Source organism: Canis lupus, chromosome 4, assembly GCF_011100685.1.
Source record: "Canis lupus familiaris isolate Mischka breed German Shepherd chromosome 4, alternate assembly UU_Cfam_GSD_1.0, whole genome shotgun sequence".
In the NCBI taxonomy this organism is placed as follows: Eukaryota; Metazoa; Chordata; class Mammalia; order Carnivora; family Canidae; genus Canis; species Canis lupus.
In genome coordinates, this window is record NC_049225.1 from 15,819,412 (window position 1) to 15,845,575 (window position 26,164).

Genomic DNA, 26,164 nt, shown 5'->3' on the forward strand with positions numbered 1-26,164 from the left:
ACATAGTAGAATCTGCAGTTTCCTCCTACTTCCTCTCTTTTCCCTTCCCCCTCTACTTCAAAGAAAGTTAACTGCAGCCAGGCATGATCAGGAATCTAAAAGGAGGAAGCAGAAACTCATTTGTGTATATAAGGAAGGAAAAAACAGAATTAACAATACCATGCTCTTCAGTGACCTAATTAATATACATTGATTATATTATCTGTAAGATGGTTGGTTTGGTTTTTCTCCTCATTCAACTTTCTTTCCAAAATACTGAAAAGTGTAATGATGATTGGACCCCAACTCCCCAACTACATGCCACCTAAAAAAGGGGTCAACTCTAAAAAAAGATCAACTCTAATATGTGGCATTTGATAATTCAATGCATTGAAATCAGAGGTAAGTACAGATTCAAATCAGTCACCTAAAAGTGAAATGATCTGTATTAATCTTGAGTAACTGGTTTCCTAACCATTACCTTAACAATATGCTACTATTCTGATATGTTAAAAAACAGGGCTGTACAACTTTATTAAGGAAATTAAAGGGAGCACACTACTATAGAACAAAATGCTAAGGACCAAGGAGAGGATGGTAGGTGGGAATTCCCACTACAAAAACATTTACTGAGATTCATAGCAAGCATTTGTGTGAATTTTTAAAACAAAAGTTATGCGTGCCCATCATTCTATTCTATACACAAAGGCCATTTCTTTTTTTCTTTCTTTTTTTTTTTTTTTTACAAAGGCCATTTCTAATGAAGGCTTTCCCTCATCACATTTAAGAAGTCTATAAAGGATAATTAACATCTAGATTCAGAAGAAATTGTCTCATGAAATTTTAGAAAGTGAGAAAAAAAACAGGGGAGAGCATTTTAAAAATGTGTTCAATTTTTCCCAAACTCCGTTTGACTTACATAGGGTTACCCTAAAGTTAAGATATGTCAAGACACTATTTACAAAATCTATGCCAGTAACAGCTGCCATGTTTAAGATGCCAAGGAATTTAATGTACTGTTTGGACAAGTGGTTACAGAAAAGCATTCTGGGATAAAGCCACTCTAATTACATGAACTCTAAAATTGTTTCCTTTATCGAGAATGTAGCTATATTTCACAAACTCATTTAAATAAATAAATTTGAAAAACTAGACTGAGCCATCTTAGGTCTCTGGAGCATATATATTTTCACTTGAAATGTTACAATAAGTGTATCATTTACATACTAGAGAAATATCTTTATATTTTTTAACTTGATTAATAGGAATCTAAATACATCAAAATACATATTAAAAAGCTCTATTGTACACCATCTATTACTTTTGAAACTCTTAAATTCTAAAATTAAGGTATGCTGCATCCCTAAATCAAGTGCTGTTAGTGTAATTCCTTCTGATTTTCTAGAACTGAGAACTCACATTTGTGAAAGAGAAACGGTTAAAATGTCAAGAGAATCATTCCACTTTTAGAAGGTTGAATATTCTTCCTGGCTAGAGATCAACCTGCCTATACTAGCAGAGCAATACAAATAGCTTAGTAACAAAGACAATCATACAATTCACTAAATCAAGTAAGACTTTAGCTCGCTGCCTTTATTTTTTAAATAAAATGATATAATTATCAGAATCTAAAAACTTAAAATGCAAACCAAACAAAACACCTTATAAAATGTTAGCATATTCTTTCAATCATTATAATTTTAATAAACATGTTGTGGAGTTTTAGGCCACCTGGCAAAAAGAGTTTATTTTTAAAAATAATTTCTACATAATGATTTCACTTCTCTAAATCAATTCCAAGCTGAAACTTCCAGAGTGCTGCTAATCAGCAACCACAAAATTAAAACATTAAGTGTTAGAAGGTTCCTTTGATTTTACCTAGACTCACCCAGTCTAATTCCCACTAAAAGACTGTTAGAAATGAAACAAATTATAATAAGGTCTATAGTAAGCTAAATGGCATTCACAATTAAAAACAAAACAAAATAAAACCCAAGGGAAAAGCTCTAACCTCCAATATTAAACTGGAACTTGCTATGAATTTTTAGCTATAAATATTGTAAACAAAGAGCAAAAGCTAACAGCATTAAAACTAGGCCATTTAATGAAATAAGAAAAATAATGTGAGAGGACAAAAGCACGTCTATGTAGACTTCAAATAAACATTTAACTCAGGGAGCTATAATCTCATTTTAGTAGATATAACAGAAGAGGCACATAACTGCTCTAATTCCCTAAGTATTATAACTCCACACACAACAAATCACTGCTAATTAACTCAAGCTCTTGTTCTTTCCATGGAAACGATGCCTCTACATTTTATTTTCGGAAAACAGTAACTATTCTGAAATCAAACAGGAGTATTGACTTTCAGCTCCATTTTTAAAAAAAAGTCAAACTAGTTCACTCATCCTTTCTTTCAGTTCAGTTACCATATTATTTTAAACCCTTAAGTAAAAAACATATAAAAGAGTTAAGTCAATCTGAAACCCAAATATACAAGGAAAACAAACCTCTGTGCATTTTTACTTCTATCTTAAAAAATTAACTGGTAGAATTCAACTAGAAATTTAAAAATTCATTTAGTCTACTATTTTTGAGGACTTTCTTCACATGACTTAAATCTAAAACCCTATTAGGAAATATTTTTCCAATTAAATGTATTTGTATTTAAACTGCAACTGGGAACTAAAATATAGAAAATGAACAATTCAATTAATGACAATCTAAAGGAAACTTCCGACTTAAAAAGAACTATTACTGTATGCATACAGTAAACACTAATCTCCCTTAATTACATTAATTGACCCACTTCTTAACCTTTAGAGCTAGAGACAAAGGTAATTTATACTAATATCTAACCAGTTATTTTCTAACAATGAACATTATTTATAATGGCAGGGACTTGATCTTGCTAGCTTGTGTAAGTATTCTCAGTGACAAAATGTTGCCTGGCTCAGACAAAGTTCTCAGTACATAAATCTGTTGATTGGGTAAATTAACCATTCATTCTATAATCAAAATTTATTGAATGCACTGGGTTCCTTATATGCCTAGATGTTAGCTTGAACTGAATATTTAAAAGAATATCTGATTATCAGTGAAATTTAAAGATTAGCTAACTTTTAAAAGCAACCTAAAATTTCTTACCTGGTAGGGTTGAAAGGCACTATCTTCAGTTAAAAAATCCAGTTGTTTATCTACAAGGAATTCTACCGCAGTGATTGAACTGGGTATACTTTTTTCAACCAGGGGTTTGAAAGTCTGGTGAGAGGAAAAAAAAATTCATAATGGTTATATTCTGATTTTATACTCAAATACAAAGGGCATATATGAATATAACGTACAAATGTCATTATCACAGTGATTTTAGGATACCAATTAATATTTTCATATTATAATCTAAATGCTTTTATTCACACAATAAAATATTTTATATTAAAAAGGAATGAAGATGTAGAATTTGTTTATTTTTAAAAGGATTTAATCAAGTATACATATATAAAAATTTCTTTTTTTTGTATAAAAATTTCTAAGATAAAAAGAGAAATTGCTTCTGAAAAACTCAACTGACTAGGAGAGCATATTTACTCCAACTCTTTTTAAAAAAATTATTACGTATTAATTTTTATAAAAACAGAGCAGATATAGTTCAGAGTTGTTTTTTTTTTTTTTTTCCCTAGCTCATTCACATCAAGGATTTTAAATGATCAGGATGCATCTGGTCTTTTAACTCCACCCCACATGCTACCCACCCCCGCCCCTGCCCCTGCCCCAAGCACAAATAAAAATCCAGCTGCTTCAGTACGAGCAGCATGGGGGAAGGGAAAAGGAAAAGAAGGAGGTAAGAAGTATTACAGAAAACCTACCTCTCAGTCCAGATCTCTACTACTACTCTAAAAATCAAACAAACAGACAAACCAAAAATGAGGGCTGGGAGGTGGGGGATCCATGGTCATTTTGATTATTTTAAAGAAGACTCACTCATCTTTTACATAAAGGAGTATACTCATATCTTGGGGTGGGGTGGGAGTAAAGGAGGCAGAAGAGGAAGAGGAAGAAAGGAAACAAAGGTACTATGTATGCAGTTTTTAATTACTGTCATACTTTCGAAGCAGAAGCAGCTAGAATAAAAACCAAGAGTCACATCCCTGATACTTTACTAAACTTTACATAGAATAGCTTTAGTATAAAATAATCTAAGTGTGGAAAATGGAATTAACAACCAACTTAGTTTAATAAATTACCTATATTAACATGGAGAAATTTTTCTTGCTACAAGCCAACTTGTGTGACCATTTAGATACAAACCAAAGCTTTTGGCACAGACAGTATAAATCCCCAGGAGATTGAAAGCCATTGTGTTTACCCCTTCTCTTATTATGTCTTAAAGAAATCTAACATCTTGTTAATCACAACTAATTCACACTCTGGGGAAAAACTTTTCAAGATATGTAGTTCAGAGTGGCTCTTAAGGAGTTAATTTCTGTATTTAAGAAATTTCTTTTTAAAGCTTTCGATTCATTGAAGAGTCTGTAACAATGTTTTTGAAAAAGCTAAAATTCATGAGAAAAAAGCATTTAAAATATGCCTTATTTCTATACTACACCATGAACTTAATATCTTCTTTCCTAAATATAGCATGAAAAAATTATCTTACATCCCCACTTATTTTCAGTATCTATGATTAGAAAATCTAACCACAGTTAAGTTCCTCCCTCCCCAGTCCCAAAGCTAACCTTTTAAGTACTACATATGTATCGGGAGTATTCCTATTTGGGTGAGAAATTACATTTTCAAAACAGACATTCCCCTATTACCTAGCTATCTCCTGCAACTATTGCCAACTAGCATTTTCCATTTGCCAAGACTAAATTCCTAAAATTATTTCATAAAATCCTATTATTTTACCTAACAAATTACTAAAGTTTTGTAAGAAATCCAAGAGCATTTATCTAATTTAGACTTTAAAATGTCTACCAATATGTGACTGACCTATGCAACATTTTTCATATTATATATTTGTTTAGTTTTTAGTAAACTAGAAAACACTGGCACCTTTTCAAGAAGACTTGATTTAATCCTTGAACTTTATTCAAATGCTCTATTTCTTTTCAAACAGTACCATGTCAGGTCAACTCGTGAAGGTTAACAAAAAGGTCTACAAAAGCTATTATCTAAGTGGCTAAAGGTACAATTCAATTAAGTAGGATGTGAAAAAGAAGTAAACTCCTGTCTGAGTGCCTCTTTCTTACGCAAATAATACAGGTGGTTTGCATTTCCTATGAGACCTAGTCATTTTATAATATGAAAAACATTCTTGTGAAGAAAACCTCTCAGAACTCTGCTTTTTTTAAGGTAGGTCAGAGTTCCAAGGGTAAATTTTAACAGGCCAACTAATCATAATTTAAATCACTGAGTTAGTTTAGTTTCTAGGCTAAAATAAAAAAAGAATTTCTCATTTTAAGATAACTAACTGAAAGCCACCTGGAAAAATCCAGCTATCAGAAATGTTAAAAGATTAGTTTATAAAGGTCTATTTCTGATACATTAATACTTAAAATCATGTACAAATGGAGGTCAAGAGTATATCATGCTTCTTAAAATAGTAAATAGGGCCACAACTGGCAAATTTTAAAATGTGCAATTATATTTAAGCTATAAATATGTTCCCAGCAAATGCTGATAAATACTTTTACAGTACTTGTTAAGAAATGTTTCAATATGTATTAAATAAACAACTCTGAAAAATGTGACTGTTACCACTTTATGGGAAAATTAAAGACAAACAACATATGAAACTTAAGTAGTTAAAACACTGATTTTTTTAAAGTGGCAAATCAAAGAAGTAACCATTATTATTTGTACCCAGGTTAAACACATTTCAAAGATCTACTATTAGCTTACAAATAAAAACATAAATATTTAAATAAAAGTGAACAGATCCTACAGCTTTTATGATGATTCTGTACTAAATATTTCATGGGCCTAGGTGTACTGGAATGTAAAGAAACTAGAACTCATGCATAACTAAGTAATTCAAGACTAAAGATATATCCTTCTATGAGGAACTTCCACAGCCTAAGGGGAAGCAATGAGCTACCATCTGATGAAAGACACAGTAGAATATGGCCCGAATCACAAAAAGACTATTATTCCAATGCTGAAAAAAGCCTCTGAAAATCCAAATAAAAATTACTAATTTAAAATCGAATATTCACAATTGAAAAAAACTTTTTCAATTTTATTAATGGATTAAGAGTTCTTTTAAGGTCCTTTGTCTGTGTTAATCATACTTTAAAAATAATTTAAAGCCAAAATAAATAGTTCAGAGCCTGCATTTTTAGTGGGGCCTACACCACGCTATAGGAAGAATGCTTAGAACAACTGTATCCTGTTTGGGGCTCCATGCTGCACCACATTCCATTCACATGAGGAAGAGGAGAACAGATGAGCCCTCCTCAAAAAAACATTTTTAAAATAAATCAGCTACAGCTCTCAAACATAACTCAGCTGCTCAAACAAACCATGTTAAAGCTCACATTTAACATTTAACTGAAAATTCACAGAGTTTATGTCTGCAGTCTGAGTTTCTAACAAATCTCCAGTTAACATTTTACAATTCCTTTTCCAAGTTAAAAAAAAAAATCATGCTCATTAACTACAAAAATCTGATACAAAATTCACTAAAGGAAAACGCTGAAGCAGAAAACTAAGCAACATTTTAGAAGTCAAGGTTTAGTCTACAGAAAAAAAAAAAAAAAAAAAGACTGGAGTGACTTGAAAGAACAAAGTCCACATTCCCACCCAAGCAGGTCTATTGAAAAACACGATACTGTTAGAAAACAAGTTGGGGGTGGGGACTGGAATACACCACACAAAACCTTCACAAAACAAACCTCACTTCCCTTAAAACACTGTATTCTGAAAACCCTAACCTGAAACGTTTCTGCTGTAATACTTTAAACAATTAAACTCTAGTTTTTAATCTTTTTACAGTGTTATGAAATTACTACACACACAATAATCTTTTCTGAACAAATGAAAATAGTTAAAATTTCGTAAAACTAAGAAAACTAAGGCTAGATCAGTAAAAGGCAATGACCTTAATTCCTAAGGCTGAGAAGTAAAACCAAATGTAAATTAAAACAAAAGAAAAAGGAAGCAGAAAAATACAAACCGTACTTTGTTCTTTAGAATTTTAAAGTATCTTCAAATCTCAGAAATCCACGACACAGCTTTAAAGGTCAAGAAGTAGCTGACATTTCCATTTCACTCTTGAGCAGTATTAAAAATCTAACCTAAATACTTCTCTACTCTTCAAAAATCACAGGCAAATGGCTCTCAAACCAAGCATTTCTGAGCTCACTTGCAGCGTCGTCATTGTATAGGAAGAAAAGCCAAGACCACAAAACGAAGCAGAGCTGTAACCTAACAAGTCTCCGACGAGCAAATGACGATTTTCTGTCTGCTCTGGCTCAGCCCTGGCAGTGATGAGGATTACAACTCGCTCTTTGTCATCAGCACTGTGGTGTTAACGACTAAGAAATCCTGCAGCTGAAGCACTACTGCATCCTCCGATCTGGGTCAGGATAATTTCTCCCGAGGTCGCTTACATAACCAGTGAGATACTCCAAATAGAGAGAACAGCCATCCATCAGCTAGAGAAAGCCTTTCCCACTGTACTCTGCGTGGAAACACACTGCAGTAGCTTCCAACAGTGCAGACACCCAAATGAGAAAGACTACTTGGCTTAGGGCACTCTGAGAGAAGGGAAGAGGCGGTGCTCTGTAAACTGTAACTAATCCCCCGTCACAGGTGCTGATGGAGTCACTTCCAGCACGAGTCACATTACTGGTGATTACTCATTTGGCTGCGGCCATAGAGACTGGCTCATAATTTTAACAACAGACAAAGACAGACTAGTGGTGAGACTGAGACCTCAAGTTTACTGTCTCTTTCAATAAAGCAAATGCAAATACAAAGTTTTTGCTTTCCAGATTAACGAAGGTGAGAAAGCGCAGAAAACAAATAATATGTATCTCTCAAGTTGGCAAAAAAAAAAAAAAAGTTTAAACTATTGAAAATACTATGTGTTTTAAAGTCCTTGTTTTTAGCTTAATCATTAGCTTAAAAATATACTGATATTAAAAGAAAACCAGGAAAAAAAACAGTTAAAAGCATTTTTGGAGTAACATTCTAAATGAAATCAAATGACATAACCACATAACTCAAAAGAAAAACTGGTCATATTTATTTTGGCAGACTTAAAAAAATACCCCTGAAACAACTTTATTCTTAAAAAAAAAAACAAAAAACAATTTAATCTAGACAACTCACAGTTATAAAAATCTATCATTTAAAAGCATAAAATTTATTTTTCTAATGTGTTTACTAACATACACTCTTCACTTCTTTCTAACCTCAAGAGTTACGCTGTCCAATATAGTGGCCACTAGCTACACATGGCTATTGAGCACCTGAAATGAGATAGTCTAGAATTAGATGTGTGCTGCATGTGTATATACACACTGAATATGAAAAAAATGACTATTAGATATCTGTAATTGTAGAAAACATTTGCCCTATTTTTTAAATGATGTGAATGGTCATAAATACGATACAGTGTAGACATCTCAATTTTAATAAACCTAAAAATTCATGTTATTTTAATACCACACACAACCAATTCATCAAATCATATTAAGAGAAAAACCGCCAGTCACCAGCCAATGCCTTCTCTATACCTATTCCAGATGTATCAGTTTCATTTCACAGAAGACATCAGATTAACCACTGAAAAGATATTTTCAACTTAGTATATGACACACTGTATCTACAAAAAAATCTCAATCTTTTTGTTTTAAGGATGTTAGAGACAGATAATGATTATTCTAAGAATGTTATAGTAAGATTAGCTTTAGAACACTGATGGTACTAAAATACAGCTTTAGAACAAAATATTTTTAAAATAATAAATCAGGGCAGCCCCGGTGGCCCAGCAGTTTAGCGCTGCCATCAGCCCGGGGTGTGATCCTGGAGACCCAGGAATCAAGTCCCACATCAGGCTCCCTGCATGGAGCCTGGCTTCTCCCTCTCCCTGTGTCTCTGCCTCTCTCTCTCTCTCTCTCTCTGTCATGAATAAATAAAATCTTTAAAAATAAATAAATAAAATAATAAATCAAGTGAATATTACATGATACCATTTCAATAATGAATTCATAATTAGACATGAATATAAAACTTATATGGAAATAAGAGAATTCCAAATGTCATGTAATATATGAAAAAGAAAAAAACAACTGGATCAATACGGCAGATTTATTCTGAGCCCCAAACAACAAAGAAACATCAAATGTTTGATGCAGGCTACTAGATTATAAACATCACATTTTCAGTACATTTTCCACTACATTTCTACAATTTATTGTACATTAGAGAATGAGCTTAATATTTCACAGGATTCATCTTACAAGCTCACATAAATTCAAGTTTGACTATATGATATAGACTTAAAAAAAAGCTTTGTTCCTCAAGTACTATTAGTACACCACAGAAACAAACAGCAAATAGAACTACCCTAAGCTAACAATCCAAATGCCATTAAATTTATATATTCCTAGTGGCATAGAATACAATAATTTTGTAAAAATCAAAATAAGTGATATCAATAAAGAAAAATCATTTTTATTTCATACTATATCACAGTTGAATTAAAATTCTTCTCCATTATTTTAAAAAAAATACTATATAGTCAATTCTTAATGCAAACAGGTGAGCACAAAGATGCAACTAATTGAAAGCCATAAATATCTTTTTAATATTTATTTCATAATTGGGTTTGACAAATATTTTAAAAATATTTTTAAAAATGTAAGAATATGAATCTGGTCTGGTACTCTGGTAAATTTCTAATACAGATAAAAACAGTGAAATAACAATATAGAGAACCCACTTCCTAACAAGCATAAAAAGTTGCTCAGCTTTTACATCAAGTCTCCTTAATTCTCTCTTGTTTTTATAACCTCTTAGGGATGGTAGATACCACATTTCAGACAGCAAAAAGCACCATTTTGAGGAGAGCAGAATTTTAGTCCTTTAGATTGGTTGTTCTTATGGCTTATAACTTAATGGATTAAGGAAGTAAGTTGAATAGTTACTGTTAATTTTTCTTTTCCTTTTTTCTTTTTCTTTTTTGGGGAAGGAGGGGAGTTGGGTGAGGGTAGGGGGTAAAAAGTCTTTTTTGGCAGCTAAACCAGGCTAGAGGAAGAGGAAACTACTCCAGTTACTGCCCAGAAATACACATCTCTGACTTCCTTCCTTTTTAGCTGGTTTCTAGGTTACAAGCTGAATAAATCAACAGAGGTGAGAAAGTAAACAGAGGCTAAAAGGAAAGCAACACGGTACGGTATGGCTAGCTAAAGAAAATCTGTTTCTTCCAATAATGTAAGACTCTTACATGTGTAATTAAGAGTTAAAATAAATGAGCATTTTGGTTCCATTTATCTTAGGCCATGGAAGAAATAAATTCCTCACCTTTAAAGATATAAAAGCCTAAAGAAACAAGTGGATTTCTCCAAGTATATCTTTAAAATAAAACCCAAAAGCCTCTTGGTTCAATGGCCTAGCACTGTAAATATTTTTGTAGACATAAAGGTAAGAAAAGAAGATGAACAAGAGTAGTTCAGAGGATTTTAGTGTGATACGGCCTTATGTGAAGGCTAACTAGAGTCAGGAAAATACTTTTCAATGTGCCCTACTGTTCTGTAATACACAAACGTTTAACCATTGTATCGTGGTAGTGTCCAAAGGATTAACTTCACAAAAATGAATCCATGCAGAACCTCCAGGGACTGCAAAGATGGTGTAAAATGGTTCCCTACTTTCAACAGACTAGGAAGTCTAAAAGGATTTTCAGATAATATTGGCCTAGTCTTGCAGATCTTCCCTCCTTCAAGCATTCAGCACATTCATTCAATCAACAGGTATGGGATCTTTTAACGTAACAAGCACTACCTTTGGCCTAGGTATTCAATGGTGAGGAAAAGACAACCAAATTCCTACCCTAGCACACATTCTACACTTTTATTTAGCAGGAAAGAGATAAATCAATTATCATAGAAATAAAAAATTACACTTTTTAAAAAAGATTTATTAAGATTTGTTTATTTATTCATGAGAGACACAGACTGAGAGAGAGAGAGAGGCAGAGACACAGGCAGAGGGAAAAGCAGGCTCCTTGCAGGTAGCCTGATGCAGGACTCAATCCCGGATTCTGGGATCACGACCTGAGCTGAAGGCAGGTGTCCAACCACTGAGACACCCAAGTGTCCCAAAATCACACCTTAAGAACTCAATTAATAGGGGCACCTGGGTGGCTCAGTGGTTGAACCTCTGCCTTTGGCTCAGGCCATGATCCTGGGGTCCTGGGATCAAGTCCCGCACTACGGTCCCTGCAGGAAGCCTGCTTCTCCCTCTGCCTGGGTCTCTGCCTCTCTCTGTCTCTCATGAATAAATAAAATCTTTTAAAAAACCTCAATTAATAATTGGAGAATTAATGTTCCTTCCCCTCCTTTCTTCACTGTATCTTTGATATCACACCCAGTCATAAGAGGAGTGCAACAGAATGCATCCATTCTTTAAGCCTTGCAGATATTGATGACATATAGTTGAGCTAAGAAAAATCACTGTTGAGGAAACTAAAACAACATAAAAACACACTATGCAAATACACTCTATTATTTTTTCAATAACCATATGGCTGAATTCAGTTTCCTTTGTTTTGTTTTTTCCTTCTAGGCCATCTGAATACTAATAAGGCATATACTCTATACTCTAGAGTAGTTCTAAGTTTGTCATTGCGATGTTTTCTTTTTCAGAATCTCCCTGATCAGACGCACTTCTTTCCTCCCAGTATTATGAGGTTCGATTTACTCTTCAGTCTCTCAAACTTTGCAGGTGTGTGTCATTAAGATAACAAAGTTAAGCTAAAATATGTCTTATAGTTTTGCGTCCTGTCAAGCATACCATCTCAGAAAGTAGGGTATACGCCCTAATGTTTGCATATAACAGATTTCCTGGTCTTTTTTGTTCTAAAACTAACTAAAAATGTATTTTCCAATTTTTCTTAATCATTTCACTATTTGTACTTTTGAAAACTTGAATAGAATATCTATTTCTTTACTGGTTTTATTCATTTCCGTCTGGCAAACATCTATTTCTTGTACAGCACAAGTCAACAAGGCTCTACAATTATTTCACCATTACCTTCTTGTTTGTCAAAAACTCTGATGTCAGCAACAATCAAGAAGCTGAATTTTTCAACGAATGGGGGATTCACAAATTCCATTAAGCATGATATGGTAATTATTTTACTTCTTTAAAAAATTAATGCTTTTTAGGTAATGATGATCATGTATGCTAAGTACCACTTAGATTCAAAATATAGTTAATACCAAAATTATCCAAGTTTCAACCGTATTTCTTTAATTATTGATCATTTATGCCAACATTTTGACAGTTATATCAAAATACTGCTATGCAAATTTAAAAAACTAAAATGGAAGAAAAAACTTTACATAAAGACTTTCATACTGAAGTGTTTTCTTTCAATTACCAACAAATTAATGATTCATTTTAAATGAACTTTTCTTCTTTTATAACATGTAGTATAATCAAAAGTTATAGTACGTGCTCACTTTAGCAGCACACTCTAAAATTGGAACTAAAGTTATATTGCAAATGAGTACAGAGAAGATGTAATTTCAGGTCAATAACCACTAATAAAATTTCTATACACTTCCTTTAAATACTTTCCTCCCCTCTAAAGCTCTAAATTTGCTTAATTCAGGTCAGTTCCTGTTTCCCCTTTAGAGGGACTTTCCCTCTAAAGGATAAGGCAACAAAAATCCCAAATCTAACTGGGAAAGGAAAATATTGAGGCCCATTAATAATGCCCAGAAGCCTTGCTTAAGTTTATCTGTGTATAGAGAAGAAAGTTTCAAAATTAGACTCTTCATGGATAATCAAGATTCCTTCCAGGATCTTAGTTTCCCTCAAAGTTTGAGACAGACTAGAAGCAGTCTGTGAAAATAAACTTCTTTGGGACTCCTGTGGATTTAGTAGTGCTTTATAGCTTTTCAAACAGTTGCTTTTTCCTTGGGGATTTGAAAGCTTCCCTGCACTGACAACTTGACCACCTGTTACAGGAGATTTTTAAAGAACAATAAGTTTTCCTAATTTCAGGAATCCTTAGGATTATATATTTCCTGCTTTCCATCACATTTAGGTCAATTTATATTTTAATGTTTTAACTTCAAGCTTTATTCTCCTTGGCCTTGGAGAACATAAGCATACTTTATTTTTTATTTTTATAAATTTATTTTTTATTGGTGTTCAATTCGCCAACATACAGAATAACACCCAGTGCTCATCCCGTCAAGTTTTTATTTTTTAAATCTTTTATTTTTTTATTTATTTGAGAGAGAGTGAAAGAGGCAGAGACACAGGTAGAGAGAGAAGTAGGTTCCATGCAGGGGAGCAGGGGGATTGGAGTAGAGAGACAAACAGACTTCCTGCTGAGTGGAGAGCTCAATTCTGGGCTTGACCCCAGGACACTGACATCAAAACCTAAGCCATAATCAGAACCTTTACTGACTGAGCCACCCGAGGCACCTTGAGCATACTTTAAAAGTTACATCATTTAGTTACAGAAAAAAACTATTTTAAGTGGTCATGGAACTATGCAGTTTTCTACTCTCATAGGAAAAAACAGTTGCTACTAGAAAAGCAACTGTTTATGAAACCAGTTCATCAATGAATGGATCAACTAAAAATGCCTGTGTACTTTCCATTGCCATTTCCTTGACCAGGAAGGAGTCTTCTTTACTATTCTCTTACAGTGGTGAACTAGATTGAGCTTTGTTATGCCTCATTATGTTTATTACTATATTAACTGGTGAGGAAATCTGAAAGGTGCACTTTGCTTCCAGACCTTGATGCTGAAGGCACAGAGTAGTTCAGCCAACTAGAACAGTGGTTCTCAAAGGGTAGCCCCTTGTCTGACAGCATCGGCAATAATAAGCAACTAGTTAAAAACATGCATTATCAGGCTCCACCCCCCACTACCTGAAACAGGTAACAAATTGTGTTGTAACAAATATTTTAGTAATTCTGAAGCACTATAAAATTTGAGAACAAGTGACTCAACAGTGACTTTTTTTTAATTAGAGAGAAAAAGGAAGAGGCAAAGGGAAAGAGAATTTTTTTTTTAAGATTTTATTTATTTATTTATTTATTTATTTATTTATTTGAGAGAGAGAGAGAGAGGTAGAGACACAGGCAAAGAGAGAAGCAGGTTCCATGCAGGGAGCCCAATGTGGGACTCCATCCCGGGACTCCAATCATGCCCTGAGCCAAAGGCAGATGCTCAACCACTGAGCCACCCAGGCATCCCGGGAAAGAGAGTATCTAAAGCAGGACCCACTCTCAGCATAAAGCTGGGGGCTCAATCTCAGGACCCTGAGATCATGACCTGAGCTGAAACCAAGGGTAAGATACACAACCAACCAAGCCACCCAGGCACCCGAAAGCAAGTCTTCTTAATCTTTTTGGAGTTGAGGAACTCTCAGAGTCTGATAAAAGTTATAGCTCTCCCAGAAACACGAAAATACATAGTTTTGCATCACAATTTCAGAGGTGTCAGGGCAGCCCGAGGGGTTCAGCGGTTTAGCGCCGCCTTCAGTCCAGGGCATGATCCCGGAGACCCAGGATCGAGTCCCACGTCGGGCTCCCTGCATGGAGCCTGCTTCTCCCTCTGCCTGTATCTCTGCCTCTCTCTGTGTCTCTCATGATAAATAAATAAAATCTTTAAAACAAAATAAAACAATTTCAGAGGTTTCCAAGATCATCTGGAGAATCTAAGAATACATATTACTAAGCTTTAACCTTGAAGGACTACTAAATCAAAAACTCTGAAGATGGGGTACTGTACTTATAAGTATTTTTCAAACAATATTTAAATCTTTTCTATACTGCCTCAACATTCCCACAAACAAGTTCTAATTACCCTGCCCAGGTGACCAGGTACACCAGGTTGATAAGGCTGGCCCCTGGCTTACAAATTCTTCCCATCTTCCTCTATGACCTAGTAACGACATTAATCCACAGATCGTTGTACTCTCTCTTGGCTCCCAATCTACTGGTTGAACCTATTCCCTTCTGACACACAATGACATTATCATAGGACCTATGAATATAAAAAACTTTGTTTTCCTGTGCCTCTCCTATGGTCTCCTCTTGTGACTATACCTGACTGAACATCACATAAAAGAACACAGGACAAATGAAGGAATCCTTAATTTTAAAATGCTATCTTGGGATCTCTGGGTGGCTCAGCAGTTTGGCACCTGCCTTCAGCCCAGGGTGTGATCCTGGAGACCCGGGATCGAGTCCCACATTGGGCTCCCTGCGTGGAGCCTACTTCTCCCTCTGCCTGTGTCTCTGCCTCTCTCTCTCATTCTGTGTCTCTCATGAATAAATAAATAAAATCTTAAAAAATAAAATAAAATAAAAATAAAATGCTATCTGAGGTTCGTCAGCTTTGGGAACCATGAATCATGGTTGAGAACATTTGGCCTACAATGACTAGATCTCAGGACAGAATGCCCCAGTCCAGGTCTTAGACATTCTCTTCATAGATCAGATCAGTCTCCTTGTCACTTTGCTAACTTAACCTCCTACTTTCTCAGGAAGCACAGGATCTTTAAATAGCTTACATTGGAAAGCTATTCGTTCTCAATGTGGGGATATTTGAGCCATGTAGGGATCAATTTCACTCACTAGGTTTTCAAATTCAAATAACCTAGGGCTAGCAAGGCTAAACTCTTTCAAATTATGTAGAGAGATAACTATTTAAAGATGCCCTCCCTTCCTAAAAATATCAAGCAGTTAAAGCACCAGGGCTTAGAAAGCAGCAATGCTGCTTCCCTAGATTACACGGAAAGAGAAAACACACCCCAAAAAAGTAAACAATATAACCACAAAGGTAGTTTCCTCTTGATGCTATAAAAAAGAAGAGGTTTCCAATCATTGCCGTTCCCTACTTTCTACTCCTAGTAGGAGGAACAAAGAGGAAGTTCCTCTAGAGAAGATATGAAGAGCCAGAAGTGTAGTTAATCATTCAACAAAGATTTCAAAGCTGATTAAAATTGCCTGTGAGGCCAAAAAAAAAAAAAAAAAAAAAAAATCCCAGGTCACATGAACTATGAACTCAGAATGACTTGGCTCAAGTCTGTGGCCCAAAGAGTTGAAGGCCCAAAACTATCCCATAAATGTTTCTATCACTATAATCAATTGTAGCTATCCTAGGGTGTGGGGTGGCGGTGGAGACTAAGGGTAGGTGTCCTACCCTAACATTTATAAAGTACACATGAAATTATAATTAAAGTGCTCATCTTTCAAAAAATATATTCAAAATATTACTCATTTTGATATATGAAGCATAAAACACTACTCGTGAATCAAATTCTCTAAGTACATGCTTTGATAACTACAAGTTTATGGCCATTCATTATTCATTAGTTAGCCAACATTTGTGAAACACCTACAATGTGCTTGCTACCTATCCACTATGCATGGTATCATACACAGGAAAGCAAGATTATCAATATTTTATTTTCCCTGGCATCTATCTAGATAACAAAAGAACTGGTCTTACACAATGAAATTTAGTAAATGTTAAATCTCTAGTTTTAGGTTCCAAAAAGCTACTCCTTCAGTATGGTGCAACACACACTCCCACCTCATCTCTCACAAGCACACATTAGTATAATATGTGGTAAAACTTGCTTGGCAGCTTTTGATGCAAAAAAGGATTAGGAAGTTTTATTCAGTCTACAAATATTCACAGGAACATCTACAATGTGTTAAGCATTGTCCCAGAGATTTTGGATGATGCAAAGATGAGGCTAAATAGAAACTCATTATGAGGCAAGAATGTTACTGTGGTGTGAATGCTAAAAATGCTACTATACAGTGTTCCAAATATGTTAAGAAACGGTCCCAACATATTAATATTACTTTACAGGAAAATTAAAGGCATCCCATTTAGAAAGATATTCATATTAGAATATAAACAAAAACAGGTGATCTGGATAGAAGTTCTGTCTATAATCACGTCATATTAATACTGGTTAAAGGAATTGGGAATGTTTAGCCTAAGGTGTTTAATATATGGAAAAATTGGGCAGCCCCCGTGGCTTAGCGGTTTAGCACCGCCTTCAGCCTGGGGCGTTATCCTGGAGACCATCCAGTCCCATCCAGTTCCCTGAAGTCAGCTTCTCCCCCTATGTCTCTGCCTGTCTCTCTCTCTCTCTGTGTGTCTCTCGTGAATAAATAAAATCTTAAAAACAAAATACGGAAAAATTTAACATACCTTGTTCTAGAACAGAAGAAAAGAAAGGAAGAAAGGGAAAGAAGAAAGAGAAAGCCTTAAAGGAGTCCAGAAAGTCCTTGAAATTATTTATAAAAATTAATTAATATAAGTTCCGCCCCCCCTTGGGAAAAAGGTTATTGATAGTTTCTATCAGATTTTCAAAGGAGTCTCTGATCCAATGGATCTAAGAAATAGTGGCTAGAAAATAAACTAGGTCCACTAATATAAGTTACATATAATCAGATTTTGGTCCAATGTTAGGAAAAGCCTTATAACAATTTTAGCTGCTCAGCAATGGAATGAGCTACCTTATAAAGCAGTAGTATCTTAGAAAGAAAGCATTTATGCAGAAGGTGTTTATTTATATAGGATACCATGGTATAAGACATTGTAAGTACACTTTCATTTTTTTTTTTTTTTTACACTTTCAAATCTGTCAGGTCTTTAAGTTGAAAAAACATTTGTTTTGAAATTCTAAACCATATTTAAGAACATAAGAGTTTTCAAAATTTGCCAAAAGTGTGTTAGAGGCTAAAATTATTGTTGTGTAAGAATTCTATTTATAGGTAGGACGTATATGACATAATAAATAGCTGTAAATAGATGTTGTATTTTTTGGATAATATCCAATTCTGTTCTAGCTAACAACAAAAAACGGGAAAGATGAAACACTTAAGATGTGGTTAGTATAGACAGCAAATACCCAGTGTGGTATTTGCTGTGACAAGTGTGGCACAGTAGACACAGAAAGAGAACAGAGAGAAAGAGAATACATGGAAACATCAAGTAAATCTTATCATTAAGCTCAGATGTCAGCCCTAAATGGTCATTCATCATTGGGGATCCCCATTGTGGCCTTATATGTCCTCTGTCAAAAATGTAAAAGACGAAAGGCATGGCTGCTCGGCAAGTCTCTGACAAGTAATACTTGTGGTCAGGCTTCTTCACTCCCACAAAAATAAGCATGTATTGACTCCAGGCCCCTTCCTTTGGCTAAACTCCTAGGTTCATATCCAACTCTGGTCCTTATAGTTATGTTATCAGCAGGGAAGGCTGTTGTGGCATAGACAGAACAAAAGAACTTGGTAAGTCTCAGAATTATGATCCTTTCATCTCAACTGCATCATATCATGAATGTGTTCATCAACTTCGTATTCTTCCTCTTCTTTCTTTCCAGTATTTAATATATCTATATCTGTATCTATCTATCTATCTATCTATCTATCTATCTATCTATCTATCTATCTATCTATCTATCTATCTATTTTTAAAGTAAGCTCCACACCCAGCGTGGGGCTTGAACTCATGTCCCCAAGATCAAGTGCTGCATGCTCTAACAATTGAACTAGCCAGGTGCCTCTCTTTCAAAATTTTCTTTTTAAAGATTTTATTTATTTATTTGAGAGAGAAAGCAAGAGAGAAAGCAAGAGTAGGGGGAGGGCAGAGGGAGAAGTAGACTCCCAAAAGAGCAGAAAGCCTGACATGGGGCTAGATCCCAGGACCCTGAGATCATGACCTGAACTGAAGGCAGACACTTTGACTGACTGAGACACCCATCGTACCCTCTTTAAAAAATTTCTAATGGATTTTATTTCTTAGAGCAGTTTTAGGCTCATAGCAAAATTGAGCAAAAAAACCCCTTGAGTTCTCATATAGTCCCTACTTCTACACATGCACAACCTCCCCATTACTAATATCCTGAAACAGAGTGGTAATTTATTCTAACTAGCGAACCTACACTGACACATCCTTATCATCCAAAGTCCAAAGCTTACATTCGGTTTCACTCTTGGTGTTGCATACTCTACAAATGTATGAGCTTCAACAAATGTATGACCCATAACCATTCATTAGAGTTTCATGGAGAATAGATTCACTGCCCTAAAAATTCTTTGTGCTCTACCTGTTCATCTTTCCCTCCCCACTCACCACTGATTTTTTACTGTCTCCATACTTTTGCCTATTCCAGAGTGTCATATAGTTGGAATCATACAATTACGGCCTTTTCAGATTGGCTTCTTTCATCTAGTAACATGAATTGAAGGCTCCTCTACACCTCTTCATGGCTTCATACTTCATTTCTTTTTAGTGCTGAATAATATTCCATTGTCTAGATGTAGCCCGTTTTATGAAAGACACCTTGATTGTTTTTAATTTTGGGAACAATAAATAAAGCTGCTGTAAACGTGCAGGCATAGGTTTTTGTATGAACACAAGTTTTCAACTCATGTAAGTAATTGCCAAGGAGCACAACTACATTAAATGGTGAGGTTAAGTTCAAGTTTTGTAAGAAACTGCCAAACAGTCTTCCAAGGTGTCTGTACCCACTGTACATTCCCATCGGCAATGATTCAGAGTTCCTTTTCCTCTATATCCTTGTCAGCATTTGGTGTTATTAGTGTTTTGGGATTCTTTTCCTTCATTCTAGTATGTATGTAGTGGTTATTTCCTTATTTAAAATTGCAATTCTCTAGTGATATTTGATGTTGAACATCTTTTCACATGGTTATTTGCCATCTATAAATCATCTTTGGTGAGATGTTTGTTCACGACCAATTTTTAATCAGTTGTTTGTTTTCTTATTGTTGAGTTTGTGTATTTTAGATGACAGTCTTTTTTTTTTTTTTAAGATTGTATTTATTTATTCATGAGACATACAGAGAGAGAGGGGCAGAGACACAGGCAAAGGGAATAGTAGGCTCCACGCAGGGAGCCCGATGTGGGACTTGATCCCTGGATTCCAGGATCACACCCTGAGCCAAAGGCAGACGCTCAACCGCTCAACCGTTGAACCACCCAGGGGTCCCTATTTAACAACTTTTAATTCCAGTATTTTAATATGATCTGTGCATCTCTCTGTTGTAGAGCTTCTGGGACTTTGTCAGTTAGTGCACATAAAAAGTACATTAAATCAGAGTAATTTCCTATACAACACTTGGAAACCAGCTCACCCATCAAAAATTCAGCATTAATGAAGTTTATTTTTTTTTTTATTTTTTTTTTTTTATTAATGAAGTTTAAATCACTGTACTTCTTGGTGCATAGTCCTGTGAAAAGGCTTTCATTTGGTTTATTCATAGAAGAATGTCATAAGAGAAAACTAAACATTTTCTCTCCTCGAGAATAAGTAATTTATCATCTAATTATTCATTTTCTATGCACATGATAAAAATTATTTATGATTTTTGCTGTTAACTGAAACAGCAAAAAAACAACTGATGGACAGGAAGAACTTTTAGAAATATTTTTCGTTTTTTAGCAATTAGCAGCAGTGCTCTGGCTTATAAATTAAGACAATGAGCAGTGACTTGCTTTTCATGAATAGTGACTAAAGCTACTTGATGGATGGCATTTGCATATTTATTTATAGTTTAAATTTGTTATTTATAAGATCCTGTTATAATAAGGTTCTAAAAGATTGTACAAATTCCTTAATTCTAAAAGTAAGTATTATTGCAGTTTATATTAAAGGTTGTAGGCTATGGGTTGAATCTTCAAGAAAAAAATTTTTTACTGGGCTCAGTCAGAAAAGTATGCAACTTGATTTGGAGATTGTGAGCTCAAGCCTCATGCTGGGTGTACAGATTAATTAAAAATAAAATCTAAAAAAACTTGTTTTAAACATAGCTTTCAACACAGCAGTATCTATTATAATATTACCTAAATATAAATAAAATCACAGACGTAGGGGCACTGAGTGGCTCAGTCAGTTAAGCATCTGCCTTCAGCTCTAGTTATCCCAGGATCCTGGAATATAGCCCCCTGTCAGGGAGCCTGCTTCTTCCTCTCCCTCTGCCCTTCATCCCTGCTTGTGTACACTCTCAAATAAACTAAATCTTTAAAAAAAATAAAATCATAGATGTCACAAATATTTAAAAATAATGGCATTTTCGAAATGTCATTCATTATTCAAAAACTTGATTACAGAGCAAAAATTCTATGATAACTGTCTCTGTTACATATAAAACTTATAAAAATTATAAAAAACATGATTATGAAAATCACAGAAAAAAATAAAAGGAAAGATTAATAGTAGATGCACAAAATCAAACATGTGTAACTTAGCCTTTTTCAAATAAAGAGACGACAAACAAGATCATACTCTGAAATTACATAAATTACATAAATGTTCTAGGGAGTAGTAAAACAAGTTAATGCCAACACTAACAAAATATCCTTGAAGGATGGTCTGCAGGTATGAATTAGACTTCAAGGAAACTCTGAAAATTTATGAAATTTCAGAAAACGTTTAAAACTGACTGAGCAGGGATGACTGAGTGGCTCAGCCTTGAGTGTCTGCCTTCAGCTCATGATCCCATCCCATCCCACAACAGGCTCCCTGCATGAACTGCACTGCTAGTAACTTGTTTTAAAGAACTGTTTTAACGTCATCCTAGTGGTGAGGGTGCCTGGCTGGCTCAGTCAGTGGAGCATGTGGACTCCTGATGAGGGGGTTATGAGTTTGAACCCCATGTTGGGTGTACAGATCACTTAAAATTAAAACTTAAAAAAAGTCATTCTAGTAGTCATTCCCACAGATTGAATAACCCTAGGAGCTACTTAAGTCTGTGGGAATAATTAAGACAGGACAACCATCATTATATCATACTAATAGTCTATAAACATTTTAATGCCAAATCTATTTTATAGTACCTCATTATTAACATGATGATATAAGACCACCTCCCATTCTTAATCAGACTCAAGTGGGGCTGGATAAACAACAATCACTATGTTCCTAACCATATTCTGAAGTGAAGACCTCTCCTGTTTCTTTTAGTTACTACTAATGGTTACTACTACCACTCTCTCAGTGCTACAACATAAGCTGGCGACATTTAAAGTTTGTTTAACCTCCTTTATGGTAAACACTTTATATTAACACACTCTTTGACATTAAAATAAGGCCCCAAGATAAAATCTTCAAGTTATGCCAGTTTTATAAACCGATACAATCTACCTTTCTATTTCTGCATTCTCTTCAAACTACTCTCTCAAAGTAACGGCAAATCCCAATCTCTTTCAATACTCAACTCGAGCATTTTTCATGAACTTTCTTAGAAACTCATTCCTCCTCTGACGCTGAAAATATCATGTTCTAATGCTCTTTCCTGACTCTGACATCTCTGACATCTTCCCAGCTGACTCACTTCTTTTCAACCCTTAAATGTGGATATGGCTCAAGATTAAGTCTATCACTTTGAAGTCCAGCTGAGCATCTAATGGTTTTCAGTATTACCTATATGCAGTAAACCGCCATCTAGGTACCTTTTTTATGACCTTTCTCATTGTACTAATTCAGTTCTTCTAATTTCCTAACTGCCTTTCTGGCATTTGATATTACTCTTGCAAGCTGACCCTAAAGCAAATTTGACTAATCATTCCCTTGTTCAAATACTTTGGTATTTACATACAGAAAGGTGTCCAAATCTTCTTTACCTTACCAATGAACTCCCCCATTCTGCATCATTTTCCACTACCTTATTTCCCTAATAATGCATTCCTTACATCATTAAGCATCCTTCATTCTTTCCTATTTATTCCCTAATTAGCTCAAGGTATTTTCCCATATCCATCTGTTAAGAATTGATCAGTCCTTTTCTTTGAAGACCTAGTTCAAACACGACTTTTTCTGTAACTATTCGGATATCACCAGTCAACATTAATCTTTACCTGTCTCACGTGCCCACTGGTGTTTTAGACTTTTACTATGACACAGTAAAATAGATTGATTGATTGATTGATTGATTGATTTATGACCGTACATATCTATACAAAACTTTGAGATCTAGGAGGACAATGATCTCTTTTTATTCATCTTTTTATTTTCCATAGTGTTTAAACCAAGGTTATGCACAAAGACTATTTATTTGTAAAGGGGTTGTAGAATTGATGGTCCTCAAGTGAAAACATCTTCCAAGCCCTTAGGAAATCAATTTTAAAACAGTATCATCAAAACTGTAGAACTGAACTGTTATGGTCAGCATGCAATTTTATATGAGGCTGCTATGTAAGGCAATGTCACAACCATCTTGAGGCCACCAAGTTAAAAAGGGGAATTAGTAGGTAAGGAATTCTCCCTGAAATAGTAAAAGATCTTGGTATATTAGTTAGCATTTCGAGGAATTCTGAGGGCAGCCGTAAGTATTATAAAATGAAAAGCCGAATAAGATATTAAGTATTTCAAGCTTCTTACTTTTCATGGATTCTTTTTTTTTTTTTTTTAAGATTTATTTATTTATTAGAGAGAGAACTCGAGGTGAGGAGGGGTAGAGGGAGAGGGAGAAAGAAACTTTAGCAGACTGTGCTCAGCGCAGAGGACATGAACCTTGAGATCATGACCTGAGCCAAAACCAAGAGTCAGATGCTTAAACTGACGGTGACATCCAGGTGCCTCCTCATAGATTCTTTTCTTGCTCTGAATCCAGAGGTTCACCAGGTTAGCCTGTTGATTAAGAAAAAATTAGTTCCAAAGTGTCAGAAGACAAATTTTGTAAGATTATAGTTAGTAAGTACAATTAGTAAGTATAGTTGCTTGTTGTTATTTGCAGTAGTTCTAGTCTATAAAGCTACCACAAATGTTGAATTACCAACACTGAGCCACGTTGCTCCTAGAGGAAATATAAAAGTAGATTCCTGCAAGCCTCTGGGTCACATTTTCATCAACCTATCAATACATAACTTTATTTATTTATTCACTCATTCATTCATTCATTCATGAGAGACACAGAGAGACAGAGGCAGAGGGAGAAGCAAGCTCCATGCAGGGAGCCCGACATGGGACTCGATCCCGGGTCTGGGATCATGAATCATGCCCTGGGCTGAAGGCGGCACTAAACCACTGAGCCACCTGGGCTGCTCACGTAACTTTCTTTTATGTGTGTTTCTGCTTCAAGACATCTTATTTAACACACTGTTGAATCACTAACATCAAAATTAAGGCCAATAACACTATAACTCGTCTAAATGAAGCTTATCTAACTTTCTCACCTATGAAATAATATACTTCTGATATAAAAATTCAACTATCACTGAGTATAAGTCATTCTTGAATTTATTGGGAATAAAAGTTTGGTTGGTTAGAGCTACTATTTCAGCTATAATTACAGCACAAGTTATCTTCAGAGAAAAGTTAAAGGCATAATAGTAATTTTGAAGAAATTGCGTACATGTGCAAAGTACACTTTATACACAATAAATGCTAACTTTTTTTAAAGATTTTTATTTATTCATAAAATAAAGATTTTATTTATTTATTTATTCATTTATTTATTCATGAGAGACACACAGAGAGAGAGGCAGAGACACAGTCAGAGGGAAAAGCGGGCTCCAGGCAGGGAGCCCGACGTGGGACATGATCCCGGGACTCCAGGATCATGCCCTGGGCTGAAGGGCGCTAAACCGCCAAGCCACCCAGGGATCCCAATAATGTTAACTTGTCAGTGCGTTATTTTCACAGACATTTGTTTCTTCATTAACATTTTGATTTTCAAAAGTGCAGTGAAAAATTATATTAACATGAAGAACTTAACCAGGTCATTTTAGACAATGAGAGCATTACAGGGCAGCCCAGGTGGGCTCAGCGGTTTAGTGCTGCCTTCAGCCCAGGGTGTGATCCTGGAGACACGGGATCGAGTCTCACGTCGGGCTCCCTGCATGGAGCCTGCTTCTCCCTCTGCCTGTGTCTCTGCCTCTGCCTCTCTCTCTCTCTCTCTCTCTCTCTCTGTGTCTCTCATGAATAAATAAAATATTAAAAAAAAAAGAGAGAGAGAGAGAATGAGAGCATTATAAAGGAAGAAATGAGACAGTTAAAATTTTCTCCTATTCACAAAATGAAAAGGTTGGACAAGATGACTTTTTAAAGTCCATTATACTGCTCTAAAACTATAGAGCCTAAGTTTCTCATAAAGACCATTGAAGACCATGAAGGCAAGCTCTGCTATATCTTTCATGACCGATTCAGTGTTTCATCATGCCCAGGTATTACAGACTTCACAGTCTGAAGAAAAAAAAAAGTTCGGTTTATGGCCCTGATAGATAAACCTGGATGAAAGGACTTCAACTACAGCTTCAGCTAGAGAAGAAAATGAGATTATAGTTGACCCTTGAACAACATGGCTTTGAATTGCATGGGTCCACTTATATGTGGACTTTTTTTCAATATATACAGTACAGTACTGTAAATGTATTTTCTCTCCCTTGTAATTTTTAAAATAACACTTTATTTTCTCTAGTTTACTTTATCATAAAATATGGTTATAATACATATAACACATAAAATATGTGTTAATCAATTGTTTATGTTATTAAGGCTTCCAGTGAATAGTAGGCTATTAATAGTTAAGTTCTGGGGGAGTCCAAAGTTATACGCAGATTTTTGACTAGGTGCACTGGAGGGTGCAGATTTTTGACAGTGCCTCAATTCTCACATTGTTCAAGGGTCAATTGTATAGAAAGAAAAAGGCAAAGGAAATAGGAAAAGGTGAGAAAAAAAAGGAAAGATTCTTAAAAAAAAAAGGAAAGATTAAAAATGAGATTAAATTAGAATATGTGATATTATAATAACAAAATATTTTATTTTTTTAAAGATTTTATTTATTTACTCATGAGAAACACACACAGAGAGAGAAAGAGAGGCAGAGACATAGGCAGAGGGAGAAGCAGGTTCCATGCAGGGAGCCCGATGTGGGACTTGATTTCGGGACTCCAGGATCACACCCTGGGCCAAAGGCAGGTACTAAACCCCTGAGC

General features: G+C 35.0%; 1 protein-coding gene across 4 annotated transcripts in view; it reads right to left on the minus strand.

Moving 5' to 3' along the window:
* JMJD1C (jumonji domain containing 1C) overlaps positions 1–26,164 on the minus strand; it is a 322,913-nt gene that overhangs the window by 85,479 nt on the left and 211,270 nt on the right. For 3 of the 4 annotated variants that reach the window (XM_038534062.1, XM_038534059.1, XM_038534058.1), the window contains exon 3: positions 3,130–3,243. The gene's annotated coding sequence lies outside the window, so the exon portion shown is untranslated. Of the gene's footprint in view, positions 1–3,129; positions 3,244–7,164; positions 7,740–26,164 lie in introns of those variants that run through there. The other variant, XM_038534061.1, reaches the window with a different exon arrangement.